The sequence below is a fragment of the Oncorhynchus mykiss genome, chromosome 20 (genome assembly GCF_013265735.2).
Source record: "Oncorhynchus mykiss isolate Arlee chromosome 20, USDA_OmykA_1.1, whole genome shotgun sequence".
In the NCBI taxonomy this organism is placed as follows: Eukaryota; Metazoa; Chordata; class Actinopteri; order Salmoniformes; family Salmonidae; genus Oncorhynchus; species Oncorhynchus mykiss.
In genome coordinates this window covers 45,954,837-45,975,380 of record NC_048584.1, presented here as the reverse complement: position 1 = coordinate 45,975,380, position 20,544 = coordinate 45,954,837, and the positions used below count along the sequence as shown (strand labels likewise).

Sequence of the window (20,544 nt, the reverse complement as noted above, 5' to 3'; positions counted from 1 at the left end):
GTTTACAGGCCTTCGTCCCAAATGACACCCTATTCCCTATTCTAGTGCACTACGTTTGACCAGAACCCTATAAGGGGATAGTGCACTAAGCCCTTGTCAAAAGTAGTGCACTATATAGGGAATAGGGTGCCATTCGGGAAACACTCACCTAACATGTCTGTCTATTATTATAAATGAACCAGTCACCTAACCTGTCTGTCTAGTGTTATAAATGAACCAGTCACCTAACCTCTCAGCTCTAACCTGTCCCCCAGCTCTCTCTAACCTGTCCCCCAGCTCTCTCTAACCTGTCCCCCAGCTCTCTCTAACCTGTCCCCCAGCTCTCTCTAACCTGTCCCCCAGCTCTCTCTAACCTGTCCCCCAGCTCTCTCTAACCTGTCTCCCAGCTCTCTCTAACCTGTCTCCCAGCTCTCTCTAACCTGTCCCCCCAGCTCTAACCTACCTGTCCCCCAGCTCTCTCTAACCTGTCCCCCAGCTCTCTCTAACCTGTCTCCCAGCTCTCTCTAACCTGTCCCCCCAGCTCTAACCTACCTGTCCCCCAGCTCTCTCTAACCTGTCTCCCAGCTCTCTCTAACCTGTCTCCCAGCTCTCTCTAACCTGTCCCCCCAGCTCTAACCTACCTGTCCCCCAGCTCTCTCTAACCTGTCCCCCAGCTCTCTCTAACCTGTCCCCCAGCTCTCTCTAACCTGTCCCCAGATCTAAACTGTCCCCCAGCTCTAACCTGTCCCCCAGCTCTAACCTGTCCCCCCAGCTCTAACCTGTCCCCCCAGCTCTAACCTGTCCCTCCAGCTCTCTCTAACCTGTCTCCCAGCTCTCTCTAACCTGTCTCCCAGCTCTCTCTAACCTGTCTCCCAGCTCTCTCTAACCTGTCTCCCAGCTCTCTCTAACCTGTCTCCCAGCTCTCTCTAACCTGTCTCCCAGCTCTCTCTAACCTGTCTCCCAGCTCTCTCTAACCTGTCTCCCAGCTCTCTCTAACCTGTCTCCCAGCTCTCTCTAACCTGTCTCCCAGCTCTCTCTAACCTGTCTCCCAGCTCTCTCTAACCTGTCTCCCAGCTCTCTCTAACCTGTCTCCCAGCTCTCTCTAACCTGTCTCCCAGCTCTCTCTAACCTGTCTCCCAGCTCTCTCTAACCTGTCTCCCAGCTCTCTCTAACCTGTCTCCCAGATCTCTCTAACCTGTCCCCCAGCTCTCTCTAACCTGTCCCCCAGCTCTCTCTAACCTGTCCCCCAGCTCTCTCTAACCTGTCCCCCAGCTCTCTCTAACCTGTCCCCCAGCTCTCTCTAACCTGTCCCCCAGCTCTCTCTAACCTGTCCCCCAGCTCTCTCTAACCTGTCCCCCAGCTCTCTCTAACCTGTCCCACAGCTCTCTCTAACCTGTCCCACAGCTCTCTCTAACCTGTCCCCCAGATCTAACCTGTCCCTCAGCTCTAAACTGTCCCCCAGCTCTAACCTGTCCCCCCAGCTCTAACCTGTCCCCACAGCTCTAACTAACCTGTCTCCCAGCTCTCTCTAACCTGTCTCCCAGCTCTCTCTAACCTGTCTCCCAGCTCTCTCTAAACTGTCCCCCCAGCTCTAACCTACCTGTCCCCCAGCTCTCTCTAACCTGTCCCCCAGCTCTCTCTAACCTGTCCCCCAGCTCTCTCTAACCTGTCCCCAGATCTAAACTGTCCCCCAGCTCTAAACTGTCCCCCAGCTCTAACCTGTCCCCCCAGCTCTCTCTAACCTGTCCCCCCAGCTCTCTCTAACCTGTCCCCCAGCTCTCTCTAACCTGTCCCCCAGCTCTCTCTAACCTGTCCCCCAGCTCTCTCTAACCTGTCCCCCAGCTCTCTCTAACCTGTCCCCCAGCTCTCTCTAACCTGTCCCCCAGCTCTCTCTAACCTGTCTCCCAGCTCTCTCTAACCTGTCTCCCAGCTCTCTCTAACCTGTCTCCCAGCTCTCTCTAACCTGTCTCCCAGCTCTCTCTAACCTGTCTCCCAGCTCTCTCTAACCTGTCTCCCAGCTCTCTCTAACCTGTCTCCCAGCTCTCTCTAACCTGTCTCACAGCTCTCTCTAACCTGTCCCCCAGCTCTCTCTAACCTGTCCCCCCAGCTCTAACCTGTCCCCCCAGCTCTCTCTAACCTGTCCCCCCAGCTCTCTCTAACCTGTCCCCCAGCTCTCTCTAACCTGTCCCCCAACTCTCTCTAACCTGTCCCCCAGCTCTCTCTAACCTGTCTCCCAGCTCTCTCTAACCTGTCTCCCAGCTCTCTCTAACCTGTCTCCCAGCTCTCTCTAACCTGTCTCCCAGCTCTCTCTAACCTGTCTCCCAGCTCTCTCTAACCTGTCTCCCAGCTCTCTCTAACCTGTCTCCCAGCTCTCTCTAACCTGTCTCCCAGCTCTCTCTAACCTGTCTCCCAGCTCTCTCTAACCTGTCTCTCAGCTCTCTCTAACCTGTCTCTCAGCTCTCTCTAACCTGTCTCCCAGCTCTCTCTAACCTGTCTCACAGCTCTCTCTAACTTGTCCCCCAGCTCTCTCTAACCTGTCCCCCAGCTCTCTCTAACCTGTCCCCCCAGCTCTAACCTGTCCCCCCAGCTCTCTCTAACCTGTCCCCCAGCTCTCTCTAACCTGTCCCCCAGCTCTCTCTAACCTGTCCCCCAGCTCTCTCTAACCTGTCCCCCAGCTCTCTCTAACCTGTCCCCCAGCTCTCTCTAACCTGTCCCCCAGCTCTCTCTAACCTGTCTCCCAGCTCTCTCTAACCTGTCTCCCAGCTCTCTCTAACCTGTCTCCCAGCTCTCTCTAACCTGTCTCCCAGCTCTCTCTAACCTGTCTCCCAGCTCTCTCTAACCTGTCTCCCAGCTCTCTCTAACCTGTCTCCCAGCTCTCTCTAACCTGTCTCCCAGCTCTCTCTAACCTGTCTCCCAGCTCTCTCTAACCTGTCTCCCAGCTCTCTCTAACCTGTCTCCCAGCTCTCTCTAACCTGTCTCCCAGCTCTCTCTAACCTGTCTCCCAGCTCTCTCTAACCTGTCTCCCAGATCTCTCTAACCTGTCTCCCAGATCTCTCTAACCTGTCCCCCAGCTCTCTCTAACCTGTCCCCCAGCTCTCTCTAACCTGTCCCCCAGCTCTCTCTAACCTGTCCCCCAGCTCTCTCTAACCTGTCCCCCAGCTCTCTCTAACCTGTCCCCCAGCTCTCTCTAACCTGTCCCCCAGCTCTCTCTAACCTGTCCCACAGCTCTCTCTAACCTGTCCCCCAGATCTAACCTGTCCCTCAGCTCTAAACTGTCCCCCAGCTCTAACCTGTCCCCCCAGCTCTAACCTGTCCCCACAGCTCTAACTAACCTGTCTCCCAGCTCTCTCTAACCTGTCTCCCAGCTCTCTCTAACCTGTCTCCCAGCTCTCTCTAACCTGTCCCCCCAGCTCTAACCTACCTGTCCCCCAGCTCTCTCTAACCTGTCCCCCAGCTCTCTCTAACCTGTCCCCCAGCTCTCTCTAACCTGTCCCCAGATCTAAACTGTCCCCCAGCTCTAAACTGTCCCCCAGCTCTAACCTGTCCCCCCAGCTCTCTCTAACCTGTCCCCCCAGCTCTCTCTAACCTGTCCCCCAGCTCTCTCTAACCTGTCCCCCAGCTCTCTCTAACCTGTCCCCCAGCTCTCTCTAACCTGTCCCCCAGCTCTCTCTAACCTGTCCCCCAGCTCTCTCTAACCTGTCCCCCAGCTCTCTCTAACCTGTCCCCCAGCTCTCTCTAACCTGTCTCCCAGCTCTCTCTAACCTGTCTCCCAGCTCTCTCTAACCTGTCTCCCAGCTCTCTCTAACCTGTCTCCCAGCTCTCTCTAACCTGTCTCCCAGCTCTCTCTAACCTGTCTCCCAGCTCTCTCTAACCTGTCTCCCACTGTCTCCCAGCTCTCTCTAACCTGTCTCCCAGCTCTCTCTAACCTGTCTCCCAGCTCTCTCTAACCTGTCTCACAGCTCTCTCTAACCTGTCCCCCAGCTCTCTCTAACCTGTCCCCCCAGCTCTAACCTGTCCCCCCAGCTCTAACCTGTCCCCCCAGCTCTCTCTAACCTGTCCCCCCAGCTCTCTCTAACCTGTCCCCCAGCTCTCTCTAACCTGTCCCCCAGCTCTCTCTAACCTGTCTCCCAGCTCTCTCTAACCTGTCTCCCAGCTCTCTCTAACCTGTCTCCCAGCTCTCTCTAACCTGTCTCCCAGCTCTCTCTAACCTGTCTCCCAGCTCTCTCTAACCTGTCTCCCAGCTCTCTCTAACCTGTCTCCCAGCTCTCTCTAACCTGTCTCCCAGCTCTCTCTAACCTGTCTCCCAGCTCTCTCTAACCTGTCTCCCAGCTCTCTCTAACCTGTCTCCCAGCTCTCTCTAACCTGTCTCCCAGCTCTCTCTAACCTGTCTCCCAGCTCTCTCTAACCTGTCTCCCAGCTCTCTCTAACCTGTCTCCCAGCTCTCTCTAACCTGTCTCCCAGCTCTCTCTAACCTGTCCCCCAGCTCTCTCTAACCTGTCCCCCAGCTCTCTCTAACCTGTCCCCCCAGCTCTAACCTGTCCCCCCAGCTCTCTCTAACCTGTCCCCCAGCTCTCTCTAACCTGTCCCCCAGCTCTCTCTAACCTGTCCCCCAGCTCTCTCTAACCTGTCCCCCAGCTCTCTCTAACCTGTCCCCCAGCTCTCTCTAACCTGTCCCCCAGCTCTCTCTAACCTGTCCCCCAGCTCTCTCTAACCTGTCTCCCAGCTCTCTCTAACCTGTCTCCCAGCTCTCTCTAACCTGTCTCCCAGCTCTCTCTAACCTGTCTCCCAGCTCTCTCTAACCTGTCTCCCAGCTCTCTCTAACCTGTCTCCCAGCTCTCTCTAACCTGTCTCCCAGCTCTCTCTAACCTGTCTCCCAGCTCTCTCTAACCTGTCTCCCAGCTCTCTCTAACCTGTCTCCCAGCTCTCTCTAACCTGTCTCCCAGCTCTCTCTAACCTGTCTCCCAGCTCTCTCTAACCTGTCCCCCAGCTCTCTCTAACCTGTCTCCCAGCTCTCTCTAACCTGTCTCCCAGCTCTCTCTAACCTGTCTCCCAGCTCTCTCTAACCTGTCTCCCAGCTCTCTCTAACCTGTCTCCCAGCTCTCTCTAACCTGTCTCCCAGCTCTCTCTAACCTGTCTCCCAGCTCTCTCTAACCTGTCTCCCAGCACTCTCTAACCTGTCTCGCAGCTCTCTCTAACCTGTCCCCCCAGCTCTCTCTAACCTGTCCCCCAGCTCTCTCTAACCTGTCCCCCAGCTCTCTCTAACCTGTCCCCCAGCTCTCTCTAACCTGTCCCCCAGCTCTCTCTAACCTGTCCCCCAGCTCTCTCTAACCTGTCCCCCAGCTCTCTCTAACCTGTCCCCCAGCTCTCTCTAACCTGTCCCCCAGCTCTCTCTAACCTGTCCCCCAGCTCTCTCTAACCTGTCCCCCAGCTCTCTCTAACCTGTCTCCCAGCTCTCTCTAACCTGTCTCCCAGCTCTCTCTAACCTGTCTCCCAGCTCTCTCTAACCTGTCTCCCAGCTCTCTCTAACCTGTCTCCCAGCTCTCTCTAACCTGTCTCCCAGCTCTCTCTAACCTGTCTCCCAGCTCTCTCTAACCTGTCTCCCAGCTCTCTCTAACCTGTCTCCCAGCTCTCTCTAACCTGTCTCCCAGCTCTCTCTAACCTGTCTCCCAGCTCTCTCTAACCTGTCCCCCAGCTCTCTCTAACCTGTCTCCCAGCTCTCTCTAACCTGTCTCCCAGCTCTCTCTAACCTGTCTCCCAGCTCTCTCTAACCTGTCTCCCAGCTCTCTCTAACCTGTCCCCCAGATCTAACCTGTCCCCCCAGCTCTCTCTAACCTGTCCCCCAGCTCTCTCTAACCTGTCCCCCAGCTCTCTCTAACCTGTCCCCCAGCTCTCTCTAACCTGTCTCCCAGCTCTCTCTAACCTGTCCCCCAGCTCTCTCTAACCTGTCCCCCAGCTCTCTCTAACCTGTCCCCCAGCTCTCTCTAACCTGTCCCCCAGCTCTCTCTAACCTGTCCCCCAGCTCTCTCTAACCTGTCCCCCAGCTCTCTCTAACCTGTCTCCCAGCTCTCTCTAACCTGTCCCCCAGCTCTAACCTGTCCCCCAGCTCTAACCTGTCCCCCAGCTCTAACCTGTCCCCCCAGCTCTAACCTGTCCCCCCAGCTCTAACCTGTCCCCCCAGCTCTCTCTAACCTGTCCCCCCAGCCCTCTCTAACCTGTCCCCCCAGCTCTCTCTAACCTGTCCCCCCAGCTCTCTCTAACCTGTCCCCCAGCTCTCTCTAACCTGTCCCCCAGCTCTCTAACCTGTCCCCCAGCTCTCTAACCTGTCTCCCAGCTCTCTCTAACCTGTCTCCCAGCTCTCTCTAACCTGTCTCCCAGCTCTCTCTAACCTGTCTCCCAGCTCTCTCTAACCTGTCTCCCAGCTCTCTCTAACCTGTCTCCCAGCTCTCTCTAACCTGTCTCCCAGCTCTCTCTAACCTGTCTCCCAGCTCTCTCTAACCTGTCTCCCAGCTCTCTCTAACCTGTCCCACAGCTCTCTCTAACCTGTCTCACAGCTCTCTCTAACCTGTCTCCCAGCTCTCTCTAACCTGTCCCACAGCTCTCTCTAACCTGTCCCACAGCTCTCTCTAACCTGTCCCACAGCTCTCTCTAACCTGTCTCACAGCTCTCTCTAACCTGTCTCACAGCTCTCTCTAACCTGTCTCACAGCTCTCTCTAACCTGTCTCACAGCTCTCTCTAACCTGTCCCACAGCTCTCTCTAACCTGTCCCCCAGCTCTCTCTAACCTGTCCCCCAGCTCTCTCTAACCTGTCCCCCAGCTCTCTCTAACCTGTCCCCCAGCTCTCTCTAACCTGTCTCCCAGCTCTCTCTAACCTGTCCCCCAGCTCTCTCTAACCTGTCCCCCAGCTCTCTCTAACCTGTCCCCCAGCTCTCTCTAACCTGTCCCCCAGCTCTAACCTGTCCCCCCAGCTCTAACCTGTCCCCCCAGCTCTCTCTAACCTGTCCCCCCAGCTCTCTCTAACCTGTCCCCCCAGCTCTCTCTAACCTGTCCCCCCAGCTCTCTCTAACCTGTCCCCCCAGCTCTCTCTAACCTGTCCCCCCAGCTCTCTCTAACCTGTCCCCCAGCTCTCTCTAACCTGTCCCCCAGCTCCTGTCTCCCAGCTCTCTCTAACCTGTCTCCCAGCTCTCTCTAACCTGTCTCCCAGCTCTCTCTAACCTGTCTCCCAGCTCTCTCTAACCTGTCTCCCAGCTCTCTCTAACCTGTCCCCCAGCTCTCTCTAACCTGTCCCCCAGCTCCTGTCTCCCAGCTCTCTCTAACCTGTCTCCCAGCTCTCTCTAACCTGTCTCCCAGCTCTCTCTAACCTGTCCCCCAGCTCTCTCTAACCTGTCCCCCAGCTCTCTCTAACCTGTCTCCCAGCTCTCTCTAACCTGTCTCCCAGCTCTCTCTAACCTGTCTCCCAGCTCTCTCTAACCTGTCTCCCAGCTCTCTCTAACCTGTCCCCCAGCTCTCTCTAACCTGTCTCCCAGCTCTCTCTAACCTGTCTCCCAGCTCTCTCTAACCTGTCCCACAGCTCTCTCTAACCTGTCTCACAGCTCTCTCTAACCTGTCTCACAGCTCTCTCTAACCTGTCTCACAGCTCTCTCTAACCTGTCTCACAGCTCTCTCTAACCTGTCTCACAACTCTCTCTAACCTGTCTCACAGCTCTCTCTAACCTGTCTCCCAGCTCTCTCTAACCTGTCCCCCAGCCCTAACCTGTCCCCCAGCTCTAACCTGTCCCCCAGCTCTAACCTGTCCCCCAGCTCTAACCTGTCCCCCAGCTCTAACCTGTCCCCCAGCTCTAACCTGTCCCCCAGCTCTAACCTGTCCCCCAGCTCTAACCTGTCCCCCCAGCTCTAACCTGTCCCCCCAGCTCTAACCTGTCTCCCCAGCTCTCTCTAACCTGTCCCCCCAACTCTCTCTAACCTGTCCCCCCAGCTCTCTCTAACCTGTCCCCCCAGCTCTCTCTAACCTGTCCCCCAGCTCTCTCTAACCTGTCTCCCAGCTCTCTCTAACCTGTCTCCCAGCTCTCTCTAACCTGTCTCCCAGCTCTCTCTAACCTGTCTCCCAGCTCTCTCTAACCTGTCTCAGCTCTCTCTAACCTGTCTCCCAGCTCTCTCTAACCTGTCTCCCAGCTCTCTCTAACCTGTCTCCCAGCTCTCTCTAACCTGTCTCCCAGCTCTCTCTAACCTGTCTCCCAGCTCTCTCTAACCTGTCTCCCAGCTCTCTCTAACCTGTCTCCCAGCTCTCTCTAACCTGTCTCCCAGCTCTCTCTAACCTGTCCCCCAGCTCTAACCTGTCCCCCCAGCTCTAACCTGTCTCCCCAGCTCTCTCTAACCTGTCTCCCCAGCTCTCTCTAACCTGTCCCCCCAGCTCTCTCTAACCTGTCCCCCCAGCTCTCTCTAACCTGTCCCCCCAGCTCTCTCTAACCTGTCCCCCAGCTCTCTCTAACCTGTCCCCCAGCTCTCTCTAACCTGTCCCCCAGCTCCTGTCTCCCAGCTCTCTCTAACCTGTCTCCCAGCTCTCTCTAACCTGTCTCCCAGCTCTCTCTAACCTGTCTCCCAGCTCTCTCTAACCTGTCCCCCAGCTCGCTCTAACCTGTCCCCCAGCTCTAACCTGTCCCCCAGCTCTCTCTAACCTGTCTCCCAGCTCTCTCTAACCATGTCTCCCAGCTCTCTCTAACCTGTCCCCCATCTCTCTCTAACCTGTCCCCCATCTCTCTCTAACCTGTCCCACAGCTCTCTCTAACCTGTCTCACAGCTCTCTCTAACCTGTCTCACAGCTCTCTTTAACCTCTCTCACAGCTCTCTCTAACCTGTCCCCCAGCTCTAACCTGTCCCCCAGCTCTAACCTGTCCCCCAGCTCTAACTTGTCCCCCCAGCTCTAACCTGTCTCCCCAGCTCTCTCTAACCTGTCCCCCCAGCTCTCTCTAACCTGTCCTCCAGCTCTCTCTAACCTGTCTCCCAGCTCTCTCTAACCTGTCTCCCAGCTCTCTCTAACCTGTCTCCCAGCTCTCTCTAACCTGTCCCCCCAGCTCTCTCTAACCTGTCCCCCAGCTCTCTCTAACCTGTCCCCCAGCTCTCTCTAACCTGTCCCCCAGCTCTCTCTAACCTGTCCCCCAGCTCTCTCTAACCTGTCCCCCAGCTCTCTCTAACCTGTCCCCCAGCTCTCTCTAACCTGTCCCCAGCTCTCTCTAACCTGTCTCCCAGCTCTCTCTAACCTGTCTCTCAGCTCTCTCTAACCTGTCTCCCAGCTCTCTCTAACCTGTCTCCCAGCTCTCTCTAACCTGTCTCCCAGCTCTCTCTAACCTGTCTCCCAGCTCTCTCTAACCTGTCTCCCAGCTCTCTCTAACCTGTCTCCCAGCTCTCTCTAACCTGTCTCCCAGCTCTCTCTAACCTGTCTCCCAGCTCTCTCTAACCTGTCTCCCAGCTCTCTCTAACCTGTCTCCCAGCTCTCTCTAACCTGTCCCCCAGCTCTCTCTAACCTGTCTCCCAGCTCTCTCTAACCTGTCTCCCAGCTCTCTCTAACCTGTCTCCCAGCTCTCTCTAACCTGTCCCCCAGCTCTCTCTAACCTGTCCCCCAGATCTAACCTGTCCCCCAGCTCTCTCTAACCTGTCGCCCAGCTCTCTCTAACCTGTCCCCCAGCTCTCTCTAACCTGTCCCCCAGCTCTCTCTAACCTGTCCCCCAGCTCTCTCTAACCTGTCTCCCAGCTCTCTCTAACCTGTCCCCCAGCTCTCTCTAACCTGTCCCCCAGCTCTCTCTAACCTGTCCCCCAGCTCTCTCTAACCTGTCCCCCAGCTCTCTCTAACCTGTCCCCCAGCTCTCTCTAACCTGTCTCCCAGCTCTCTCTAACCTGTCCCCCAGCTCTAACCTGTCCCCCAGCTCTAACCTGTCCCCCAGCTCTAACCTGTCCCCCCAGCTCTAACCTGTCCCCCCAGCTCTAACCTGTCCCCCCAGCTCTCTCTAACCTGTCCCCCCAGCCCTCTCTAACCTGTCCCCCCAGCTCTCTCTAACCTGTCCCCCCAGCTCTCTCTAACCTGTCCCCCAGCTCTCTCTAACCTGTCCCCCAGCTCTCTAACCTGTCCCCCAGCTCTCTCTAACCTGTCTCCCAGCTCTCTCTAACCTGTCTCCCAGCTCTCTCTAACCTGTCTCCCAGCTCTCTCTAACCTGTCTCCCAGCTCTCTCTAACCTGTCTCCCAGCTCTCTCTAACCTGTCTCCCAGCTCTCTCTAACCTGTCTCCCAGCTCTCTCTAACCTGTCTCCCAGCTCTCTCTAACCTGTCTCCCAGCTCTCTCTAACCTGTCCCACAGCTCTCTCTAACCTGTCTCACAGCTCTCACTAACCTGTCTCCCAGCTCTCTCTAACCTGTCCCACAGCTCTCTCTAACCTGTCCCACAGCTCTCTCTAACCTGTCCCACAGCTCTCTCTAACCTGTCTCACAGCTCTCTCTAACCTGTCTCACAGCTCTCTCTAACCTGTCTCACAGCTCTCTCTAACCTGTCTCACAGCTCTCTCTAACCTGTCTCACAGCTCTCTCTAACCTGTCCCACAGCTCTCTCTAACCTGTCCCACAGCTCTCTCTAACCTGTCCCCCAGCTCTCTCTAACCTGTCCCCCAGCTCTCTCTAACCTGTCCCCCAGCTCTCTCTAACCTGTCTCCCAGCTCTCTCTAACCTGTCCCCCAGCTCTCTCTAACCTGTCCCCCAGCTCTCTCTAACCTGTCCCCCAGCTCTCTCTAACCTGTCCCCCAGCTCTCTCTAACCTGTCCCCCAGCTCTCTCTAACCTGTCCCCCCAGCTCTAACCTGTCCCCCCAGCTCTAACCTGTCCCCCCAGCTCTCTCTAACCTGTCCCCCCAGCTCTCTCTAACCTGTCCCCCCAGCTCTCTCTAACCTGTCCCCCCAGCTCTCTCTAACCTGTCCCCCAGCTCTCTCTAACCTGTCCCCCAGCTCCTGTCTCCCAGCTCTCTCTAACCTGTCTCCCAGCTCTCTCTAACCTGTCTCCCAGCTCTCTCTAACCTGTCCCCCAGCTCTCTCTAACCTGTCCCCCAGCTCTCTCTAACCTGTCCCCCAGCTCTCTCTAACCTGTCTCCCAGCTCTCTCTAACCTGTCTCCCAGCTCTCTCTAACCTGTCTCCCAGCTCTCTCTAACCTGTCTCCCAGCTCTCTCTAACCTGTCCCACAGCTCTCTCTAACCTGTCCCACAGCTCTCTCTAACCTGTCTCACAGCTCTCTCTAACCTGTCTCACAGCTCTCTCTAACCTGTCTCACAACTCTCTCTAACCTGTCTCACAGCTCTCTCTAACCTGTCTCCCAGCTCTCTCCAACCTGTCCCCCAGCCCTAACCTGTCCCCCAGCTCTAACCTGTCCCCCAGCTCTAACCTGTCCCCCAGCTCTAACCTGTCCCCCAGCTCTAACCTGTCCCCCAGCTCTAACCTGTCCCCCAGCTCTAACCTGTCCCCCCAGCTCTAACCTGTCCCCCCAGCTCTAACCTGTCTCCCCAGCTCTCTCTAACCTGTCCCCCCAGCTCTCTCTAACCTGTCCCCCCAGCTCTCTCTAACCTGTCCCCCCAGCTCTCTCTAACCTGTCCCCCAGCTCTCTCTAACCTGTCTCCCAGCTCTTTCTAACCTGTCTCCCAGCTCTCTCTAACCTGTCTCCCAGCTCTCTCTAACCTGTCTCCCAGCTCTCTCTAACCTGTCTCAGCTCTCTCTAACCTGTCTCCCAGCTCTCTCTAACCTGTCTCCCAGCTCTCTCTAACCTGTCTCCCAGCTCTCTCTAACCTGTCTCCCAGCTCTCTCTAACCTGTCTCCCAGCTCTCTCTAACCTGTCTCCCAGCTCTCTCTAACCTGTCTCCCAGCTCTCTCTAACCTGTCCCCCAGCTCTAACCTGTCCCCCCAGCTCTAACCTGTCTCCCCAGCTCTCTCTAACCTGTCCCCCCAGCTCTCTCTAACCTGTCCCCCCAGCTCTCTCTAACCTGTCCCCCCAGCTCTCTCTAACCTGTCCCCCCAGCTCTCTCTAACCTGTCCCCCAGCTCTCTCTAACCTGTCCCCCAGCTCCTGTCTCCCAGCTCTCTCTAACCTGTCTCCCAGCTCTCTCTAACCTGTCTCCCAGCTCTCTCTAACCTGTCTCCCAGCTCTCTCTAACCTGTCTCCCAGCTCTCTCTAACCTGTCTCCCAGCTCTCTCTAACCTGTCTCAGCTCTCTCTAACCTGTCTCCCAGCTCTCTCTAACCTGTCTCCCAGCTCTCTCTAACCTGTCTCCCAGCTCTCTCTAACCTGTCTCCCAGCTCTCTCTAACCTGTCTCCCAGCTCTCTCTAACCTGTCTCCCAGCTCTCTCTAACCTGTCCCCCAGCTCGCTCTAACCTGTCCCCCAGCTCTAACCTGTCCCCCAGCTCTCTCTAACCTGTCTCCCAGCTCTCTCTAACCATGTCTCCCAGCTCTCTCTAACCTGTCCCCCATCTCTCTCTAACCTGTCCCCCATCTCTCTCTAACCTGTCCCACAGCTCTCTCTAACCTGTCTCACAGCTCTCTCTAACCTGTCTCACAGCTCTCTTTAACCTCTCTCACAGCTCTCTCTAACCTGTCCCCCAGCTCTAACCTGTCCCCCAGCTCTAACCTGTCCCCCAGCTCTAACCTGTCCCCCCAGCTCTAACTTGTCCCCCCAGCTCTAACCTGTCTCCCCAGCTCTCTCTAACCTGTCCCCCCAGCTCTCTCTAACCTGTCCTCCAGCTCTCTCTAACCTGTCTCCCAGCTCTCTCTAACCTGTCTCCCAGCTCTCTCTAACCTGTCCCCCCAGCTCTCTCTAACCTGTCCCCCAGCTCTCTCTAACCTGTCCCCCAGCTCTCTCTAACCTGTCCCCCAGCTCTCTCTAACCTGTCCCCCAGCTCTCTCTAACCTGTCCCCCAGCTCTCTCTAACCTGTCCCCCAGCTCTCTCTAACCTGTCCCCAGCTCTCTCTAACCTGTCTCCCAGCTCTCTCTAACCTGTCTCTCAGCTCTCTCTAACCTGTCTCCCAGCTCTCTCTAACCTGTCTCCCAGCTCTCTCTAACCTGTCTCCCAGCTCTCTCTAACCTGTCTCCCAGCTCTCTCTAACCTGTCTCCCAGCTCTCTCTAACCTGTCTCCCAGCTCTCTCTAACCTGTCTCCCAGCTCTCTCTAACCTGTCTCCCAGCTCTCTCTAACCTGTCTCCCAGCTCTCTCTAACCTGTCTCCCAGCTCTCTCTAACCTGTCTCCCAGCTCTCTCTAACCTGTCTCCCAGCTCTCTCTAACCTGTCTCCCAGCTCTCTCTAACCTGTCTCCCAGCTCTCTCTAACCTGTCTCCCAGCTCTCTCTAACCTGTCCCCCAGCTCTCTCTAACCTGTCTCCCAGCTCTCTCTAACCTGTCTCCCAGCTCTCTCTAACCTGTCTCCCAGCTCTCTCTAACCTGTCTCCCAGCTCTCTCTAACCTGTCCCCCAGCTCTCTCTAACCTGTCCCCCAGATCTAACCTGTCCCCCAGCTCTCTCTAACCTGTCGCCCAGCTCTCTCTAACCTGTCCCCCAGCTCTCTCTAACCTGTCTCCCAGCTCTCTCTAACCTGTCTCCCAGCTCTCTCTAACCTGTCCCCCAGCTCGCTCTAACCTGTCCCCCAGCTCTAACCTGTCCCCCAGCTCTCTCTAACCTGTCTCCCAGCTCTCTCTAACCATGTCTCCCAGCTCTCTCTAACCTGTCCCCCATCTCTCTCTAACCTGTCCCCCATCTCTCTCTAACCTGTCCCACAGCTCTCTCTAACCTGTCTCACAGCTCTCTCTAACCTGTCTCACAGCTCTCTTTAACCTCTCTCACAGCTCTCTCTAACCTGTCCCCCAGCTCTAACCTGTCCCCCAGCTCTAACCTGTCCCCCAGCTCTAACCTGTCCCCCCAGCTCTAACTTGTCCCCCCAGCTCTAACCTGTCTCCCCAGCTCTCTCTAACCTGTCCCCCCAGCTCTCTCTAACCTGTCCTCCAGCTCTCTCTAACCTGTCTCCCAGCTCTCTCTAACCTGTCTCCCAGCTCTCTCTAACCTGTCTCCCAGCTCTCTCTAACCTGTCCCCCCAGCTCTCTCTAACCTGTCCCCCAGCTCTCTCTAACCTGTCCCCCAGCTCTCTCTAACCTGTCCCCCAGCTCTCTCTAACCTGTCCCCCAGCTCTCTCTAACCTGTCCCCCAGCTCTCTCTAACCTGTCCCCCAGCTCTCTCTAACCTGTCCCCAGCTCTCTCTAACCTGTCTCCCAGCTCTCTCTAACCTGTCTCTCAGCTCTCTCTAACCTGTCTCCCAGCTCTCTCTAACCTGTCTCCCAGCTCTCTCTAACCTGTCTCCCAGCTCTCTCTAACCTGTCTCCCAGCTCTCTCTAACCTGTCTCCCAGCTCTCTCTAACCTGTCTCCCAGCTCTCTCTAACCTGTCTCCCAGCTCTCTCTAACCTGTCTCCCAGCTCTCTCTAACCTGTCTCCCAGCTCTCTCTAACCTGTCTCCCAGCTCTCTCTAACCTGTCTCCCAGCTCTCTCTAACCTGTCTCCCAGCTCTCTCTAACCTGTCTCCCAGCTCTCTCTAACCTGTCTCCCAGCTCTCTCTAACCTGTCTCCCAGCTCTCTCTAACCTGTCCCCCAGCTCTCTCTAACCTGTCTCCCAGCTCTCTCTAACCTGTCTCCCAGCTCTCTCTAACCTGTCTCCCAGCTCTCTCTAACCTGTCCCCCAGCTCTCTCTAACCTGTCCCCCAGATCTAACCTGTCCCCCAGCTCTCTCTAACCTGTCGCCCAGCTCTCTCTAACCTGTCCCCCAGCTCTCTCTAACCTGTCCCCCAGCTCTCTCTAACCTGTCCCCCAGCTCTCTCTAACCTGTCCCCCAGCTCTCTCTAACCTGTCCCCCAGCTCTCTCTAACCTGTCCCCCAGCTCTCTCTAACCTGTCCCCCAGCTCTCTCTAACCTGTCCCCCAGCTCTCTCTAACCTGTCCCCCAGCTCTCTCTAACCTGTCCCCCAGCTCTCTCTAACCTGTCTCCCAGCTCTCTCTAACCTGTCCCCCAGCTCTAACCTGTCCCCCAGCTCTAACCTGTCCCCCAGCTCTAACCTGTCCCCCCAGCTCTAACCTGTCCCCCCAGCTCTCTCTAACCTGTCCCCCCAGCCCTCTCTAACCTGTCCCCCCAGCTCTCTCTAACCTGTCCCCCCAGCTCTCTCTAACCTGTCCCCCAGCTCTCTCTAACCTGTCCCCCAGCTCTCTAACCTGTCCCCCAGCTCTCTCTAACCTGTCTCCCAGCTCTCTCTAACCTGTCTCCCAGCTCTCTCTAACCTGTCTCCCAGCTCTCTCTAACCTGTCTCCCAGCTCTCTCTAACCTGTCTCCCAGCTCTCTCTAACCTGTCTCCCAGCTCTCTCTAACCTGTCTCCCAGCTCTCTCTAACCTGTCTCCCAGCTCTCTCTAACCTGTCTCCCAGCTCTCTCTAACCTGTCTCCCAGCTCTCTCTAACCTGTCTCCCAGCTCTCTCTAACCTGTCTCCCAGCTCTCTCTAACCTGTCCCACAGCTCTCTCTAACCTGTCTCACAGCTCTCTCTAACCTGTCTCCCAGCTCTCTCTAACCTGTCCCACAGCTCTCTCTAACCTGTCCCACAGCTCTCTCTAACCTGTCCCACAGCTCTCTCTAACCTGTCTCACAGCTCTCTCTAACCTGTCTCACAGCTCTCTCTAACCTGTCTCACAGCTCTCTCTAACCTGTCCCACAGCTCTCTCTAACCTGTCCCACAGCTCTCTCTAACCTGTCCCCCAGCTCTCTCTAACCTGTCCCCCAGCTCTCTCTAACCTGTCCCCCAGCTCTCTCTAACCTGTCCCCCAGCTCTCTCTAACCTGTCTCCCAGCTCTCTCTAACCTGTCTCCCAGCTCTCTCTAACCTGTCTCCCAGCTCTCTCTAACCTGTCCCCCAGCTCTCTCTAACCTGTCCCCCAGCTCTCTCTAACCTGTCCCCCAGCTCTCTCTAACCTGTCTCCCAGCTCTCTCTAACCTGTCTCCCAGCTCTCTCTAACCTGTCTCCCAGCTCTCTCTAACCTGTCTCCCAGCTCTCTCTAACCTGTCTCCCAGCTCTCTCTAACCTGTCTCCCAGCTCTCTCTAACCTGTCCCACAGCTCTCTCTAACCTGTCCCACAGCTCTCTCTAACCTGTCTCACAGCTCTCTCTAACCTGTCTCACAGCTCTCTCTAACCTGTCTCACAACTCTCTCTAACCTGTCTCACAGCTCTCTCTAACCTGTCTCCCAGCTCTCTCTAACCTGTCCCCCAGCCCTAACCTGTCCCCCAGCTCTAACCTGTCCCCCAGCTCTAACCTGTCCCCCAGCTCTAACCTGTCCCCCAGCTCTAACCTGTCCCCCAGCTCTAACCTGTCCCCCAGCTCTAACCTGTCCCCCCAGCTCTAACCTGTCCCCCCAGCTCTAACCTGTCTCCCCAGCTCTCTCTAACCTGTCCCCCCAGCTCTCTCTAACCTGTCCCCCCAGCTCTCTCTAACCTGTCCCCCCAGCTCTCTCTAACCTGTCCCCCAGCTCTCTCTAACCTGTCTCCCAGCTCTCTCTAACCTGTCTCCCAGCTCTCTCTAACCTGTCTCCCAGCTCTCTCTAACCTGTCTCCCAGCTCTCTCTAACCTGTCTCCCAGCTCTCTCTAACCTGTCTCAGCTCTCTCTAACCTGTCTCCCAGCTCTCTCTAACCTGTCTCCCAGCTCTCTCTAACCTGTCTCCCAGCTCTCTCTAACCTGTCCCACAGCTCTCTCTAACCTGTCTCACAGCTCTCTCTAACCTGTCTCCCAGCTCTCTCTAACCTGTCCCACAGCTCTCTCTAACCTGTCCCACAGCTCTCTCTAACCTGTCCCACAGCTCTCTCTAACCTGTCTCACAGCTCTCTCTAACCTGTCTCACAGCTCTCTCTAACCTGTCTCACAGCTCTCTCTAACCTGTCTCACAGCTCTCTCTAACCTGTCCCACAGCTCTCTCTAACCTGTCCCCCAGCTCTCTCTAACCTGTCCCCCAGCTCTCTCTAACCTGTCCCCCAGCTCTCTCTAACCTGTCCCCCAGCTCTCTCTAACCTGTCCCCCAGCTCTCTCTAACCTGTCCCCCAGCTCTCTCTAACCTGTCTCCCAGCTCTCTCTAACCTGTCCCCCAGCTCTCTCTAACCTGTCCCCCAGCTCTCTCTAACCTGTCCCCCAGCTCTCTCTAACCTGTCCCCCAGCTCTCTCTAACCTGTCCCCCAGCTCTCTCTAACCTGTCCCCCAGCTCTAACCTGTCCCCCCAGCTCTAACCTGTCCCCCCAGCTCTCTCTAACCTGTCCCCCCAGCTCTCTCTAACCTGTCCCCCCAGCTCTCTCTAACCTGTCCCCCCAGCTCTCTCTAACCTGTCCCCCCAGCTCTCTCTAACCTGTCCCCCCAGCTCTCTCTAACCTGTCCCCCAGCTCTCTCTAACCTGTCTCCCAGCTCTCTCTAACCTGTCTCCCAGCTCTCTCTAACCTGTCTCCCAGCTCTCTCTAACCTGTCTCCCAGCTCTCTCTAACCTGTCTCCCAGCTCTCTCTAACCTGTCTCCCAGCTCTCTCTAACCTGTCTCCCAGCTCTCTCTAACCTGTCTCCCAGCTCTCTCTAACCTGTCCCACAGCTCTCTCTAACCTGTCCCACAGCTCTCTCTAACCTGTCTCACAGCTCTCTCTAACCTGTCTCACAGCTCTCTCTAACCTGTCTCACAGCTCTCTCTAACCTGTCTCACAGCTCTCTCTAACCTGTCTCCCAGCTCTCTCTAACCTGTCCCCCAGCCCTAACCTGTCCCCCAGCCCTAACCTGTCCCCCAGCCCTAACCTGTCCCCCAGCTCTAACCTGTCCCCCAGCTCTAACCTGTCCCCCAGCTCTAACCTGTCCCCCAGCTCTAACCTGTCCCCCAGCTCTAACCTGTCCCCCCAGCTCTAACCTGTCCCCCCAGCTCTCTCTAACCTGTCTCCCCAGCTCTCTCTAACCTGTCCCCCCAGCTCTCTCTAACCTGTCCCCCAGCTCTCTCTAACCTGTCCCCCAGCTCTCTCTAACCTGTCTCCCAGCTCTCTCTAACCTGTCTCCCAGCTCTCTCTAACCTGTCTCCCAGCTCTCTCTAACCTGTCTCCCAGCTCTCTCTAACCTGTCTCCCAGCTCTCTCTAACCTGTCTCCCAGCTCTCTCTAACCTGTCTCCCAGCTCTCTCTAACCTGTCTCCCAGCTCTCTCTAACCTGTCTCCCAGCTCTCTCTAACCTGTCTCCCAGCTCTCTCTAACCTGTCTCCCAGCTCTCTCTAACCTGTCTCCCAGCTCTCTCTAACCTGTCTCCCAGCTCTCTCTAACCTGTCTCCCAGCTCTCTCTAACCTGTCTCCCAGCTCTCTCTAACCTGTCTCCCAGCTCTCTCTAACCTGTCTCCCAGCTCTCTCTAACCTGTCTCCCAGCTCTCTCTAACCTGTCCCCCAGCTCTAACCTGTCCCCCCAGCTCTAACCTGTCTCCCCAGCTCTCTCTAACCTGTCTCCCCAGCTCTCTCTAACCTGTCTCCCCAGCTCTCTCTAACCTGTCCCCCCAGCTCTCTCTAACCTGTCCCCCCAGCTCTCTCTAACCTGTCCCCCCAGCTCTCTCTAACCTGTCCCCCAGCTCTCTCTAACCTGTCCCCCAGCTCCTGTCTCCCAGCTCTCTCTAACCTGTCTCCCAGCTCTCTCTAACCTGTCTCCCAGCTCTCTCTAACCTGTCTCCCAGCTCTCTCTAACCTGTCCCCCAGCTCTCTCTAACCTGTCCCCCAGCTCTAACCTGTCCCCCAGCTCTCTCTAACCTGTCTCCCAGCTCTCTCTAACCATGTCTCCCAGCTCTCTCTAACCTGTCCCCCATCTCTCTCTAACCTGTCCCCCATCTCTCTCTAACCTGTCCCACAGCTCTCTCTAACCTGTCTCACAGCTCTCTCTAACCTGTCTCACAGCTCTCTTTAACCTCTCTCACAGCTCTCTCTAACCTGTCCCCCAGCTCTAACCTGTCCCCCAGCTCTAACCTGTCCCCCAGCTCTAACCTGTCCCCCCAGCTCTAACTTGTCCCCCCAGCTCTAACCTGTCTCCCCAGCTCTCTCTAACCTGTCCCCCCAGCTCTCTCTAACCTGTCCCCCAGCTCTCTCTAACCTGTCCCCCAGCTCTCTCTAACCTGTCTCCCAGCTCTCTCTAACCTGTCCCACAGCTCTCTCTAACCTGTCCCCCACCTCTCTCTAACCTGTCCCCCAGCTCTCTCTAACCTGTCCCCCAGCTCTCTCTAACCTGTCTCCCAGCTCTCTCTAACCTGTCCCCCAGCTCTCTCTAACCTGTCCCCCAGCTCTCTCTAACCTGTCCCCCAGCTCTCTCTAACCTGTCCCCCAGCTCTAACCTGTCCCCCCAGCTCTAACCTGTCCCCCCAGCTCTAACCTGTCCCCCAGCTCTCTCTAACCTGTCCCCCCAGCTCTCTCTAACCTGTCCCCCCAGCTCTCTCTAACCTGTCCCCCCAGCTCTCTCTAACCTGTCCCCCAGCTCTCTCTAACCTGTCCCCCAGCTCCTGTCTCCCAGCTCTCTCTAACCTGTCTCCCAGCTCTCTCTAACCTGTCTCCCAGCTCTCTCTAACCTGTCCCCCAGCTCTCTCTAACCTGTCCCCCAGCTCTCTCTAACCTGTCCCCCAGCTCTCTCTAACCTGTCTCCCAGCTCTCTCTAACCTGTCTCCCAGCTCTCTCTAACCTGTCTCCCAGCTCTCTCTAACCTGTCTCCCAGCTCTCTCTAACCTGTCCCACAGCTCTCTCTAACCTGTCCCACAGCTCTCTCTAACCTGTCTCACAGCTCTCTCTAACCTGTCTCACAGCTCTCTCTAACCTGTCTCACAACTCTCTCTAACCTGTCTCACAGCTCTCTCTAACCTGTCTCCCAGCTCTCTCTAACCTGTCCCCCAGCCCTAACCTGTCCCCCAGCTCTAACCTGTCCCCCAGCTCTAACCTGTCCCCCAGCTCTAACCTGTCCCCCAGCTCTAACCTGTCCCCCAGCTCTAACCTGTCCCCCAGCTCTAACCTGTCCCCCCAGCTCTAACCTGTCCCCCCAGCTCTAACCTGTCTCCCCAGCTCTCTCTAACCTGTCCCCCCAGCTCTCTCTAACCTGTCCCCCCAGCTCTCTCTAACCTGTCCCCCCAGCTCTCTCTAACCTGTCCCCCAGCTCTCTCTAACCTGTCTCCCAGCTCTCTCTAACCTGTCTCCCAGCTCTCTCTAACCTGTCTCCCAGCTCTCTCTAACCTGTCTCCCAGCTCTCTCTAACCTGTCTCCCAGCTCTCTCTAACCTGTCTCCCAGCTCTCTCTAACCTGTCTCCCAGCTCTCTCTAACCTGTCTCCCAGCTCTCTCTAACCTGTCTCCCAGCTCTCTCTAACCTGTCCCCCAGCTCTAACCTGTCCCCCCAGCTCTAACCTGTCTCCCCAGCTCTCTCTAACCTGTCTCCCCAGCTCTCTCTAACCTGTCCCCCCAGCTCTCTCTAACCTGTCCCCCCAGCTCTCTCTAACCTGTCCCCCCAG

At 56.6% G+C, this 20,544-nt stretch overlaps 1 protein-coding gene across 1 annotated transcript in view; it reads left to right on the top strand.

The window, feature by feature from the left end:
• LOC110499571 (AT-rich interaction domain 4B) overlaps nt 1–20,544 on the top strand; it is a 192,398-nt gene that overhangs the window by 35,462 nt on the left and 136,392 nt on the right. The gene's annotated exons all lie outside the window — the stretch shown is intronic.